The following is a 15,692-nucleotide window of genomic DNA, read 5'->3' on the forward strand; positions in this document are numbered from 1 at the left end:
CTAGACGTAATACAGACCAGGGCGCTGAGGCTCTGCTGTGGGGCCTTCAGGACCTCCCCGGTACCGGCCCTGCTCATTGAGATGGGGGAAATGCCGCTATGGCTAAGGCGTGTCAAACTGGGGCTCCAGTACTGGATCAAGCTCAGTGGGAGCAGCCAAACGCTCCCGGCCAGGTGCCTGTTACAGGAGGAGGAGGGAGGCAGGCACGAGCCGTTCATAGCGAGAGTGAACCAGTGGGCCAGGGAGTTAGAAATGGGGCAGGGGGGCATAGCGGAGCACGTAGGCTGGCCCCTAACTCCACCGTGGCTGGCGCCAGAGCTTGAGGTAGACTTAAGCTTCCTCCAGGTGGAGGACAAGGGGGAGGTGAGAGAAAGGGTGGAGGAGTACCTCAGTAGGGCAGCTAGGGGGGGCAAGACACTAGTCTTCACGGATGGGTCCAGAGACCCTGTTAGCAGGAGGGCAGGGTTTGGGGTTTACGTTGAGCAGCTGGAGCTAGAATACAGTGTCCGCATCTCAGACAACAGCTCGGTGTTCACATCAGAACTTATGGCAATACTGTGGGCGGTTAGATGGGTGGAACAGGGGAGGCCAAAAGAGGTGGTCATTTGTTCCGACTCTGCAGCAGCACTAGAAGCCCTGAAAGGGAGCAGAAGCAAGGCCCGCCCAGACCTAGTCAGAGAAATAGTGAATGTCATGTGCAGAGTAGGGGGGGGGAGTGAGGTCACCTTTTGCTGGGTCCCAGGGCATGCGGGGGTAGGAGGGAACGAGAGGGTGGACCTCCTTGCTAAGGGAGGCCTGGGCAGGGAGGTAGACGTCAGACTACCCCTGGGGAGGGTGGAGCTCAGGGGGCTAAGCAAAGAGGGTTTGGTGAAGGAGTGGCAGGCGGGGTGGGAGAAGGAGGGCAGGGGTAGGCATTTTCACCAGGTCCAGCCATCTGTAAACAGAGAGTGTGGGTGTAACTTTGTGCCACGCAGGGATGCGGTTAAAGTGTGCAGAATGAGGCTGGGGCACTGTGGCCTAAACAAAAACCTACAGCTAATAGGGAAACACGACACTGGGTTATGCCAGTGTGGGCAGCCGGAGACAGTGCGGCACATCCTTTTAGAGTGTAGGAGGTTTAGCACAGAAAGACAGGTGCTCTTCTCGAGGATGACAGAGGTAGGAGTAGAGGCTCTTTCTATTTTCTCTTTATTTGGCCACAGTGAGAATCACCAGCTGATTACAAAGGCAGTACTGGTGTATATAAGAGGATTTGAGGTGGTGAACAAACAAACCAGTGGAGGGCAGTAATACGCCTAGTAGCGTCTACACTGCCGGAAACCCTAAAAGAAGAAGAAGAAGAAATTGCACTGCTCAAGACGGCAAGACGCTAATATCCTTATCCCTGTACAAAGTCAAATTAAGGTAAGGCCAATGTACGTTTATAAATGTCAATGTTCTGAATCTAAATGTGTTTGCTAATATTGTTCAAACTTAATTGTATTCGTCATGGGAATACTCTCGGGCCTCGGCCGTATTTGGAATGGCGGCCTAGCTGCTAGCAAAACCATGCTAGCAGTAGCAGCCTGCATTGCATGCATTGCTACCGGCGTTAGCGTGGTGTGTGTGTATATCGTTAGCGTGGTGTGTGCGTTTGGCTAGCATTTGGACGGATACGCGTGGCCTGCAACCAGCTAGCTCTGGAATGCCCCGAGCTATATATAATGAGTTTATAGCCAATTCTAACACCACGCTATAGCAAGCTAGTTGCTATAACCAGAGTGGCTAGGCCTGCTCGGCTGCTGGGTAGCTAACACGTGTATGCTGTGGCCAAGAGATGGCTAGCTATAATCTGCAACAAGTGTACGTATGGCTTTGGAATTTAAGTTAACGTATATATACGGCCTGGTTGCTGTTTCTATAACAACCCCTAATCAAATTAATTGTATATATCTATGCCCCCTTTTTTTCGTCTGACATTTTTGCTAATTATAATTTAGATGTATTAGTTTGTTCCTTTTTTTTTCTTTCAATGGGGGGGGGGGGGGGGGTTAAGATTAATAAACACATTTAAACACATGTATCTTTCTTTGTACCTGTAAAATATGTGCGTGTGTGTGTATATATATATATATATATATATATATATATATATATAAAATTTAAAAAAAAATCCTCTTGTCATTAAGTGTCAGTGACTGGTGTGGTAGCCACATATAATTCATATTCTAATTGAGGGCCGTGTCTAATGAATTTAATTTCTCTCTCAAGTGGTCTTCTCATCTGCTGTGGTGTCCTGTCCAGGCCTTGACTGTGAAGCCAACTAAACAAGGTACAAGACGTAGCACATCAGGTTGTCCTGTCACTTCAAATATACTGTTAAACTAAACTTATGTAGACTCCCGTCTGTTTTCAGATGGCAGCTGCTTACAAGAGAGTGACGCAAACGAGATATAGAACTGCTTCTAGCCACGTATAATTCATATTCTAATTGAGGGGGGTGTCTAATGAATTTAATTTCTCTCTCTCAAGTGGTCTTCTCATCTGCTGCGGTGTCCTGTCCAGGCCTTGAGTTGCTGTGGTGTCCTGTCCAGGCCTTGAGTTGCTGTCCTGTCCTGTCCAGGCCTTGAGTTGCTGTCCTGTCCAGGCCTTGAGTTGCTGTCCTGTCCAGGCCTTGAGTTGCTGTCCTGTCCTGTCCAGGCCTTGAGTTGCTGTCCTGTCCTGTCCAGGCCTTGAGTTGCTGTCCTGTCCAGGCCTTGAGTTGCTGTGGTGTCCTGTCCAGGCCTTGAGTTGCTGCGGTGTCCTGTCCAGGCCTTGAGTTGCTGTCCTGTCCAGTCCAGGCCTTGAGTTGCTGTCCTGTCCTGTCCAGGCCTTGAGTTGCTGTCCTGTCCTGTCCAGGCCTTGAGTTGCTGTCCTGTCCAGGCCTTGAGTTACTGTCCTGTCCTGTCCAGGCCTTGAGTTGCTGTCCTGTCCAGTCCAGGCCTTGAGTTGCTGTCCTGTCCTGTCCAGGCCTTGAGTTGCTGTCCTGTCCTGTCCAGGCCTTGAGTTGCTGTCCTGTCCAGGCCTTGAGTTGCTGTCCTGTCCAGGCATTGAGTTACTGTCCTGTCCTGTCCAGGCCTTGAGTTGCTGTCCTGTCCAGTCCAGGCCTTGAGTTGCTGTCCTGTCCTGTCCAGGCCTTGAGTTGCTGTCCTGTCCTGTCCAGGCCTTGAGTTGCTGTCCTGTCCTGTCCAGGCCTTGAGTTGCTGTCCTGTCCTGTCCAGGCCTTGAGTTGCTGTGGTGTCCTGTCCAGGCCTTGAGTTGCTGTCCTGTCCAGGCCTTGAGTTGCTGTCCTGTCCAGGCCTTGAGTTACTGTCCTGTCCAGGCCTTGAGTTACTGTCCTGTCCTGTCCAGGCCTTGAGTTGCTGTCCTGTCCAGGCCTTGAGTTGCTGTCCTGTCCTGTCCAGGCCTTGAGTTGCTGTCCTGTCCAGGCCTTGAGTTACTGTCCTGTCCTGTCCAGGCCTTGAGTTACTGTCCTGTCCAGGCCTTGAGTTACTGTCCTGTCCAGGCCTTGAGTTACTGTCCTGTCCTGTCCAGGCCTTGAGTTACTGTCCTGTCCAGGCCTTGAGTTACTGTCCTGTCCTGTCCAGGCCTTGAGTTGCTGTCCTGTCCTGTCCAGGCCTTGAGTTGCTGTCCTGTCCTGTCCAGGCCTTGAGTTGCTGTCCTGTCCAGGCCTTGAGTTGCTGTCCTGTCCTGTCCAGGCCTTGAGTTGCTGTCCTGTCCTGTCCAGGCCTTGAGTTGCTGTCCTGTCCAGGCCTTGAGTTGCTGTCCTGTCCAGGCCTTGAGTTGCTGTCCTGTCCAGGCCTTGAGTTACTGTCCTGTCCAGGCCTTGAGTTACTGTCCTGTCCTGTCCAGGCCTTGAGTTGCTGTCCTGTCCTGTCCAGGCCTTGAGTTGCTGTCCTGTCCTGTCCAGGCCTTGAGTTGCTGTCCTGTCCAGGCCTTGAGTTGCTGTCCTGTCCTGTCCAGGCCTTGAGTTGCTGTCAGGGGTGAAAGTGGCTTTCATTTCTTACAGGAACTCCCATAAATTTCATTCTGCGACGACACCCGGACGCGGCGCAAAGCGGCGCGGGCAAAAAAAAATTGGGGTTTCTAACCCCACAGTACCCCTGAAATGCATAGAAAACTGCTTTTTTTTGGCACAGCCAATAAAAAAATTGGGGGTTCAAACCCCACAGTACCCCTGAAATGCATAGAAAACTGCTTTTTTTTGGCACAGCCAATAAAAAAATTGGGGGTTCAAACCCCACAGTACCCCTGAAATGCATAGAAAACTGCTTTTTTTTGGCACAGCCAATAAAAAAATTGGGGGTTCAAACCCCACAGTACCCCTGAAATGCATAGAAAACTGCTTTTTTTTGGCACAGCCAATAAAAAAATTGGGGGTTCAAACCCCACAGTACCCCTGAAATGCATAGAAAACTGCTTTTTTTTGGCACAGCCAATAAAAAAATTGGGGGTTCAAACCCCACAGTACCCCTGAAATGCATAGAAAACTGCTTTTTTTTGGCACAGCCAATAAAAAAATTGGGGGTTCAAACCCCACAGTACCCCTGAAATGCTAATAATTATCATTATCATTATCATTATCATTATTATCATTATTATTAATAATGATATTTATATGAATATTATTAATATTACCTGTGGCTGTGCTTGGTGCTGATCCAGCTGCCTCCTCCTCTCCACCTGTCTCACTCTCTGTGTCATCATGCAACTGTATGTTCGTTTTTCTAACTTTGTCTTTAATGACATTATCTTCAAGTCTTTCCTTTCTCTTAAAAAGCTGGGATAATGTTGGTTGCTTTAATGCCATTTTGCTTATATATTTTAATTTTTATAGCGCATTCTTCTACTGACTTTTCAAAACAGTTGCAGCCGGCATTTCATTTAGTTTCCTGTTTTGTTTTTGGGGTTTTCTGAACCAATCAGAACTAAGTATTTCGTTGTGCCAGTCTTGTCAGCCAACCAGAAACTTGGTTTGAACGTTGGTGGATTCGTCATAGTAGAGAGCCCGCCTTCTATATCCGGTCATTTGCACGCATACCTTAGGCAGACAAACGTCCGTTTCCGTATCCGCTCTCTAGCGGATGTCCAACCTGCAAAGTGAACTGGTGCTGCAGAACGGAGCTGCGAGCGAGCCGAAGGGAGAAATGAAATGAAATGAAATCTATATTTACCCAGGGTATCTGGGCTAAGCTCAAGAACTTGTTTCCAGCCAGGCCCTGCTCATAGAACACATTTCATCGTAGTGGTTGATGCCTTGTTCAAGGGCATTTCAGCGGTGGTAATTTTAACGTGTCGGACGGCTGGTTCGAACTGGGAACCTTCCGGTATCTAGACCGCGCCGCTATCCGTTCGGCCACCGCTGCCACAGAAAGAAACTCTTCTCTCTAGTCCTCCAGTCCGTGGAGCGCGGTGGTGGATTAATACAATAACAACGGATCATTACGCTGGCTGACACAAACACACTGTTACAAATTATTCAGAAGCACTTTTTATTAAGAAAACCCGATTCTTACGTTAGTAGATTATGTTTTGATTGTTTTCCTCTTGGACATGCGTTTGTGGGCACCGTGGCATATAGTATTTTGATAGCTCCGGTGCGCTCCGGCCGGTCATGTCTTACCGGATCGGAGTTCCGGACCGTTCCGGCCCACTTTCACCCCTGTCAGGCCTTGAGTTGCTGTGGTGTCCTGTCCAGGCCTTGAGTTGCTGTCCTGTCCAGGCCTTGAGTTGCTGTCCTGTCCAGGCCTTGAGTTGCTGTCCAGCCCTGAACAGACTGAAGCCAACCAAACAAGGTACAAGACGTAGCACATCAGGTTGTCATGTCACTTCAAATATACTGTTAAACTAAACGTATGTAGACTCCCGTCTGTTTTTAGATGGCAGCTGCTTACAAGAGAGTCTGGCGAAAACGCAAACGAGATATAGAACTGCTTCTAGCCACGTATAATTCATATTCTAATTGAGGGGGTGTCTAATTAATTTAATTTCTCTCTCTCTCAAGTGGTCTTCTCATCTGCTGCGGTGTCCTGTCCAGACCTTGAGTTGCTGTGGTGTCCTGTCCAGGCCTTGAGTTGCTGTCCTGTCCAGCCCTGAACAGCCTGAAGCCAACCAAACCAGGGCTGGACAGGACAGGACAGCAACGATCCAAAATGCCGCAGCCCGCTTGGTCTTCAACCAGCCAAAATTCTCACACGTCACCCCCCTTCTCCGCTCCCTCCATTGGCTCCCGGTCGCTGCCCGCACAGAATACAAAACTCTGATGCTGGCATTCAAAGCAACCAAAGGCATGGCCCCCCCATATCTCACAAGTATGATCGTACCCTACAAACCCTCCCGCGCACTCAGATCAGCCAACGCAGGGAAGCTGGAGGTACCTTCACTAAAAACGCCGGGACAACGCTCCACACGTCCCAAACTCTTCTCCCTTCTGGCTCCAAAACTATGGAATGCACTTCCCATCACAGTCAGAACTGCAGCCTCACTCCCAATCTTCCGCCGTAGTCTGAAAACCCACCTCTTCAGACTCCACCATGGCCCGTAGCACTTCAGAATGATGATGATCTGCTGGCGCAGCTTGAAAGTAATTCTGATAGTGACGACATGCCTGGGGCTCAGAGTAGTGACGATAATGTTCCTGTGACTCCAAACAGTTCTAACAGTGACAGTAATCCGGAGCCGTCAGATAGTTTTGACGTTGACACTGACATAGAATATTGGTCTACTGACTCAGAAAAGGAACTAAATGATAATGTTGAAGTGGCTGTCAGCTTTGAAGAGAACTTGAGACAGTGGGCCTTAAAGTACAAGGAGACACACAGATCACTGAATGATTTATTGTCCATATTGAGAAAGCAAGGTCACCTATTGCCTGCAGATGCTAGGACACTTCTTGCAACACCACAGCATAATTCCACTGAAGACAAATGTGGGGGGCAGTACAGGTACTACGGGTTGGAAAAGGGGATCTGCCGTTTCCTAAGTCGGATAGAGAGCAATCAGTTAAAATTAACTGTTAACATTGATGGCATCCCACTTTTTAAAAGTAGCAGCGTACAGTTCTGGCCAATACTGGCAAAGGTTGGCCACTTCGACCCATTTATTGTAGCCATGTATAGTGGACACAGTAAGCCTAGTCCTCTTAACGATTATCTTAAAGACTTTTTGACTGAGTACGAACAGCTCAAAGTCAATGGGATAGTGTTCAAAGGCCGAACGTACAATGTCCATGTTGAGGCTCTGATCTGTGATGCGCCAGCAAGGGCATATCTAAAATCTATCAAGGGTCATAATTCCTATGAGGCATGTGAAAGATGTAACGTCAGAGGTAAATTAATTGAGAGAAGAATGGTTTTCATTGAACAGGACTGTACTTCTCGAACAGACGAAGCCTTTTCTAGAGTAGAGTACAGCAACCATCAAACTAGTGCTAGCCCCCTAATTGATGCAGGAGTACCTTGTGTTACCTCATTTGTTTTGGATTACATGCACATGGTCAGCTTGGGCGTGGTTAGACGCATGTTAAATGTCTTGACCCGTGGTCCAAAGATTTGTCGTTTATCTGTGAGGCAGAAGGATTTAATATCCCAACAACTAATTGCACTGAGAGGCAAGATGCCAAGTGAGTTTGCGCGTCAACCCCGGGGTTTAAAGGAGCTAGATAGGTGGAAGGCCACTGAATTATGCCAATTTTTGCTATACACAGGACCTGTGGTACTAAAAAAGGTGCTGTCCCCTGAAATGTACAAACATTTCTTGTCTTTCACGGTAGCCATGTCAATAATGCTGGAGGCAGATGAGAGGACTAGGAATGCTTACCTGCAATATGCTCAAGAGCTAATAAAACACTTTGTCAAGTGCTGTCCTGACCTTTATGGCAACACCTTTTCTGTATACAATGTACATGGACTAATACATCTCCATGAAGATGTCAGCCACTTCAACTGTTCGTTAAATGACATTTCCTGTTTTCCTTTTGAGAACTACCTGCAACAAATCAAGAAACACGTGAGGAGTGGGAGAAGTCCCCTGGAACAAGTCACCAGGCGTTTGTCAGAAATTGAACATTCACAATTGAACACTAGCAAAATGCATCCTAAAGCAATTGTTTCTGTTAAAGAAAAGGACAGTTGTTTTCTTCTGAAAGACGACAAATTTGCTTTTGTTAGACAGAAGAATGCAGATGGGACTTTAGCCTGTGAGATTTTGGATCAGCGCCACACGTCACCATTATTTCACGAACCATGTAGCTCCAAACTCCTAAACATAGTGTGCACAACAGATGGGCGGGGCAGGAGGGAATATCGACTGCTGCGTGAAAAGGATCTGTTCCGCAAGGTGGCTTGCCTCCCACAGGAAACCGGTGGATATGTCCTCGTACCCCTTCGCCATGGTCTGGAGTATTAAAGGTTAAAATCTGTTTCTTTCAGCTGCACCTAGAGCATCCCCAGCATGTCTCTCAGCACACAGGTCTTCTATTTGTCTTGCAACATCCTTATCCCATCTCCGTCCACCACTGACTCACCTCGCTGCTGACTCACTCGCCTGCTTTACCTCACTCGCTAGCTCCTTTCGGAACCCTACGTTAAAGTTTCTGACATTTTGATGACTTTATGTAGGGTTCCTTCTCACCGGATTCAAGCGACATGGGATGCCATCTGATTTCCCCTGACTTAGCCCTGTGCTGCGGTGTGGGTGTCACGCTGACATATTCCAAACGAAGCATATGAACGCTATAGGAGACAACGAACCATCTGACCCCCCCCGCGAACGGCTCAGAAGCCGTTAAGTATTTTTAATGTTTGTACGACCGTTTTGCCAGCTCTGAAATTCTCTCTTGTTGACATCCCATTGTACCGCCTCTCGGCATCTCGGTTGGCTAGCAGCGCCTCCCTACGCGCCTCGTAGGCGCAGCTAGCCAACCGAGATGTCAACAAGGAGGGACCGAAGAGAGAATTTCAGAGCTGGCAAAACGGTCGTACAAACATTAAAAATACTTAACGGCTTCTGAGCCGTTCACGGGGGGGGTCAGATGGTTCGTTGTCTCCTATAGCGTTCATATGCTTCGTTTGGAATATGTCAGCGTGACACCCACACCGCAGCACAGGGCTAAGTCAGGGGAAATCAGATGGCATCCCATGTCGCTTGACGCCGGTGAGACCGGACCCTACGTGGTAGGTCCAAAGGAGCTCAACCCGGGGGGTCCGGAGACGGGCTACTCACTCGCCTGCTTTACCTCACTGCACCTTCTTTCCTACATGGCTTAAACTCTTAATGTAGCCATTTCTGATCTTGTCACATCTAATCAATCAAGCCGGAATTCTACTAACATGACTACTACATACATGATTTATATGGTTTGTCATTTTTCTAATGCAAACTTTGCAATGTGTGTGCTGTCCTTCAGGTCATGTATAGCAGGGCTGTGTGGCTGGAGAATGAAGTTGAGTATGAGGCCACCATACCAAGTAATTGGATTGACACTAACCGTAACGTCGTTAGATGGCCAAACAAGAACCCTGAAAAGGCATCCAAGAAACGAATGGATCCCCAGGAGGACTGGTACACGTACAAGTTGGTAAAGGAAAAGATTTCTTCAGGCACGTTTCTTTTTTTCCCCGTCTTTTTTATTTTATTTTTCTTTGTCAAGAATCAAGTGAAAATGGTTAAATCAATGTTTAACTTTTAGCTAACAAACTTGTCTGTGAGAAATACGTCATGACCAGCCATGCAGAGGAGGAGGAAGAAGCTGCGGATGCTGGAAGAGGCAAGAGGATAGCTACTAAGAGAAAAGATAATAACTATGTAGACACGTTTGGTAGGTTTCTCAAGTAATTTGTAAATACTAGACCTGTGCCCATCGGGCACTGCATAGCCTTGGGAACAATGAAAGTTGGCCTCACATGTAGACCATGTTTTATATCTTCTTTTGTAACAGAATCTGATGAGGCGGCCAACATCGTGAAGGGTAACGTTCTCTATTCCATTTAAAGTACTATGTAAAAGAAATAAACTATTTTCTTTGTAATATATTTGATATGTTTTACTTTATACTGCATCTGTATAGGTAAGAAGCTGCCCTCATTCCCTGTCCCACCACAGAAGTTTCAGTCCAGCCAAGAACCTAGTGCTAGTGAGTATTGATCTGTTATATTAAATGGTATATTAATGTATTGGGTACACACAACGTGAAATCATTTACAAGCTGATTCTTATGTTTCAGACTCTAAAAACCCAGCCATGTCTCTCCCAGTGAAGCCTGCAGAGAGTTCTCAGGGCAGGGAAATGTCCACTCCTCCACGTGAGTGAACATCTCCCGTTGACATTTAAAGTCCATTCATGACCATGGTGTTATAACTATTTTATAATTATTTTGGAATGGATTTATACACTTTGAAACATGTGTGAATCAGCCTGTTCATGTTGCCTTTAGACTCCCTAGATGTCCTGCTGAATGACGAAGAGGCCGAGTTTAGTCATGCTGCGGGGTCTGCACACAGTGAGTATTTCTCCATTGTACAACACATTTACTGTACATTCAGTACGTGTATATAATTACCATGAGTCACAAGCAGTGAGTTAGTATAGTTAAAAGCTCAATGTTTTTCAGATTCTGCTCGCTCTGGCCGGAATGAAGGATCGCAGCGCAGTCACACCTCTACACCCAGTGAGTATATGCATTGCATTGTAAGAAACCTTGTGTTTATATTAACTGCATATTTTGAATCTAAGATTTGTTTTTCTATTTCTCTAGGCTCACAGAAGGTAGCCCGTAAGAGCCCAATGTCGACACCCCGTAAGTATTGACTTTCTATTGCACCAACACATTTAAATTGCATTTTGTAGAACTCATTACCATTCACAAGCGGTGAGTATAACTAGCTCAATAATATTTTATAGAGTCTGCTCGCTCTGGCCGGAATGAAGGATCGCAGCGCAGGCACACTTCCACACCCAGTGAGTGTGCATTGTAAAAAACCTTGTGTTTATATTGAACTGCAAATTTTGAATCTAAGATATGTTTTTCTATTTCTCTAGGCTCACAGAAGGTAGCCCGTAAGAGCTCAATGTCGACACCCCGTAAGTATTGACTTTCTATTGCACCAACACATTTAAATTGCATTTTGTAGAACTCCTTACCATTCACAAGCGGTGAGTATGCATCACATGTAGTCATGTTTCTACAAAATAATATTTGGAACCTAAGATTTTTTTAATTTATTTTTCAGAGTCACACCGATCACGCCAGAGCACATCACCATCCAGTGAGTATTTGTCACATTTTAAAAATGTTTTTACTTTTGTTTACTAATCAGCCATGTTTAATCTCACCATTTGTGAATTCTTTAGGAGCTCAACATGCAAATAAAATCTCCGGCAGGCATGATGACCATCGCTCCAGGTACGTGTAAGGCACAGTAGCGACTGACTTACCTTTATCGACTGACTTACCCTTATCGCTGGCCTAGGGATTTCCTACAGCTTCGAGCTTGGCCAAAGCCACCTGTCAGCAGGTGCATTGAACTATATTTGTATCGGGTGTGATTGTCAAATTTTTTTCAGTGTGACATGGTGTTTTATACATGTCCAATAATTAATTAAACCTCTAATGTCCTAGGTCTAGATCCAGCTTCGACTCCAGGCACAGTGCGAGCCAAGACTCCTGTGACTCCAGGCACTCTATCCGGTCCAGGCATTCTGTCCGGTCCACACACTCTGTCCAGTCCACACACACTATCCGATCCAGTGCACAGCAGGTCCCACGGATCTGACAGATCCAGGGACACAGTCAGGCATGGTGACAGCAGGTCCCACCGTCAGAGGTCCAGATCTGACAGATCCAGGGACACAGTCGGGCATGGTGAGTTCAAGTAATCAATGCCTTTATAATTAGACGTAAAATGAAGTAGTATTGGTTACAGTATGCCAGACTTGTATTTCTCATCTAATGCATGGTCATCTGTGTCTTGGGAAGTTTTAATACAGTACCTTTATTTTTACAACAGCAGTGGAGAATGACGTATGGTCACAGAGCAATTTCCCTTGGCCAACAGCAGGTAAGTTCTGAGCTATTTCAAAGGGGACGGGTCACTGGTCAAGATTAAGAACTTATAATTTGGAACCCTCTCTCATCTGGCCTTTCTCTCCTTATGTTCCCTCAGTCCTCATTTCCTATCAGGACACAAACTGCACTTCAAACGTGTACATGCGTTTTGTCCGACATATCATTGGTCCGATAACGACAACCTATCTCAAACCCTCACCCTAACCCCCCACGGGGCAGCACACCTAAACCTAACCTTAACGCGCACCTCAGAGCAATGCTCCTTTGAACCAATGATATATCGAACCAAAGTATGCCTCCCACTTCAAACGGCAGTGTTTTGTATCATTGTAGGGTGATATCTATGAATGTTGGAGAACATTTAAATTTGTGTTCATATAAATGTATTTCCTTTTTTCAGTATACCAGAGGAAGTCCTTAGCCATCTTAGTCGACATCAGGAACGAGGTGCGCCGGAATGCAAGAGCAGAACCAGAGACTTCCACCAGTCATGTGGAGACGATGGACGGCCTGGAGGAGTTCGACAGGGAGGAGCTACGCCTAGGTGATGAAGCAGCTTTCAAAACCCTGGTATGTATAGCCAAGAGTAATTAACAGCATATAAAGCAGTATAATATGCACCTGCACACTGTTTTTATGAAGTTTACATGAACTTAATTATTCAACAGGTGCTGCAACTCTCTCGCATTGGGGGGAGGGACACCAAGGAGTGCGTCCACAACGTTCTGAATAGGTATACAGTGTTTCGTATACAGTGTTTCAAATATGTCTGAACAGTTATTTGGTGTGAGCTAAAGGACCTGTATAAAAGTTAAGGTTTTATGCCATGTTTACAAAAAATAATCCTTAATGGATGTAACTTTGTTTTGCTACAGGCTCATGAGTAACAGCCTGATGGGCCGATTCAACCTGAAAGGGATGGGCCGATTCAACCTGAAAGGGACGGGGGAGAAGCGGGCCTTCATCGGGACTGCCCTGTTTCGAGCAACAACAGGTAAGCCGGCCCATAAAGAAAATAAGCACCCCTAACCTGTTAATAATTTCAGTGGCAAAACATTTACTTTACGCATCGTGCCTTAATTCACATGTGATTTCTTATTCTGCAAAAGCAGTCCTGAAGGCACAGCCAGGGGCCAAAGAGGACGACATAAAGGACCACATTGGGGTCCACCTAAAACATGCTCCGCAAAGGAAGGGGGGCAAAGGACATGGACCATGAGGCACATTAACCCAATTTGACCTGAGATTCTATAAAGTCTTCTAAATCCTGACAGTTTTATGACAAAGCTATGTTTCTATGTCAGTCGTTCTTCGATTTTTCAAAAATAGAAGACCTACACGCTCGTAGCGTGCTACTCTGTTGTTTTGTTCAAACATTTCGAAGTAAAAGGTTCCAGCATGTGTCTCCACAGTAAGCTGAATTATAAAAGAAAAGTGTGAATGGAGTTTCTAGGTGAAAGTGATTGCCTCATTATACATTTCTCAAATTTTAAAGCACTTTCCAAAACTATGAAACTTTTCAAAGATTCCTTTTAGGGCAAACATGGCCACCGTAAGATGAACCTAAATAGGTTTGAAAGGGGTTTCTAGGTGTACGTCTGTAGGACTATGCCAAAGTTTGTGCTATTGCCATTGAGAATGCATTGGGTGCAGAAAAAAATAAAATTGAAAAATGTGGATTGATTTCATGATTTGTGATTTTATTTGTTAACCTGTGCATGACTGTGAATTTATTTAATGTATTGACTTGTGATTTTATTTGTTAATGTGCATAACTGTAATCCCAGTTTTCAGAAGTGTGTGTATATATATGTTAAAGTTAATTTTCCCATAACTTCACTTGTTTGGCTTAGCATTCAAATGTGTATACAATTGACATTGCTGCTGAGCAATATGTTAAATGATCAGAAAAGGAGCCACTGTCTGAAAACATGCAAGTACAGTTTATACATAAACTGTATTTTCAGACTGGCTCCTTTTCTGATAATTAATGCAGTACCCCTTGTGGCCACGGGAGGCCGCCATATATATATATATACACGTCTATATAGACGTCAAAATGACGTTATTTGGACTAGAATAGTAGGTCATGTTGACGTCACTTCGACGTAGAATCGACCGAATTTCGACTAGAATTTGAGGTCCTGTTGACGTCCGACGTTGACGTCTGGAAGACGTACGCAAATTACGTCATTTTGACGTACGTTCTAGACCAAAATTAGACCGTCAACCGACGTCAGGAAATTACGTAATTTCAACGTCGTATCAACGTCCGATTGCGCAGTGGGGCAGGCCAGCCCATAGAAGTCAATTGAAATTCAACTGTAGTTAGCCTACTTTTAAAATAATATGAAATGAACTGAAGACTATATTGATTTGAATAAAAATATGTTTCCAAATGTATGAAGTGTCTTTGTCAACATATATTGTTGTTTTCTCAATAGAGGATGTATTTCACATTTAATTTACCACTTGAATGAGTTACCCATAATGTTAACGGAGCAGAGGGGAGACGGCAGACAGAGAACCTGTCGCTTTTACGGGACGTCACTGCCTTTACGAGGCTACGAGCGCCGACTTTGAAGAGTGGAATTCTCAATATACATCCCGATCCCGACTGACTTTGTTATTCATGTCTATATTTGGAACATGTCACAGGCTTACTATATATGTTCTACCTACCACGGAGCTCCGACGGTGTGTTTTACCTCTGTCAACTTGTTGTATAATTAACTTTGCTGAATAGTTGCATGGGAAAATAACACAGCTAAATGGAGGAGTGACATCCTGACATTTTCAACTACCTAGTGAATACTCCAGATGAGTATTAATAATAGTCTTGCAAGATGCTGTTTAGATCATTTTCAACAAATACATAGCATATAAAACGAAATACAACAAATATATCTGGGTATTGAAAACCTCAAGGGATGCAACCGTGACGTATATACCGTGCGACCACTTTGACTTGAGATTTACAATGCTAGCACTTTTCACAAACTGATGGAGTATATTATAGTACATTGTAGGATGTATATTGAGATGGCAGGTATGTGACATTGAAAAGGACAAATTAAACATATGGGACACTTTATTAGAACACAAAAAAAAATCGCTATAGCCTCAGTAATGAACCAGTGAAATTAGGGTATTGTATGATGACTCTCATAGGGATTGTATTGGCAGCTGCAGTACACAGTTGAAACGGACCAGAAGTGGGGCCGCTGTCTCATTTGGGGGCGTGAAATTTGTAGTCCCCGTGTGTCTCTATAGGGACAAGTCCTGGACTGGTAGAGACTTTAGTTGTCACTGTGCAATACTTTAAAACAGTCGTCATGTGATGTTGCACACATTGCCTAAAAATAGCTCTTATTTGCGCCGCCCCTCGTTGAAAACAATGTATTTCCAACTCCAGCTTAATTGTCCCTCTCCATCCAGGCTCGGTTTTCTTTTCTGCCCCTCAATGTCGCAACTCTTAATTCTAGAGGGCTCTGCATCGCATCGAATGGGAGCTAGGGGGAGTGTCCTAGAGGTTAGGCTCTAGGGTCCGAGAGGCTAGTAGGGGTGAAGGTTCACAGCAGAGGAGCCCGGCTAGAAGAGCACAACAACA

The sequence above is a fragment of the Electrona antarctica genome (genome assembly GCF_951216825.1).
Source record: "Electrona antarctica genome assembly, contig: scaffold_55, whole genome shotgun sequence".
Taxonomy (NCBI): domain Eukaryota; kingdom Metazoa; phylum Chordata; class Actinopteri; order Myctophiformes; family Myctophidae; genus Electrona; species Electrona antarctica.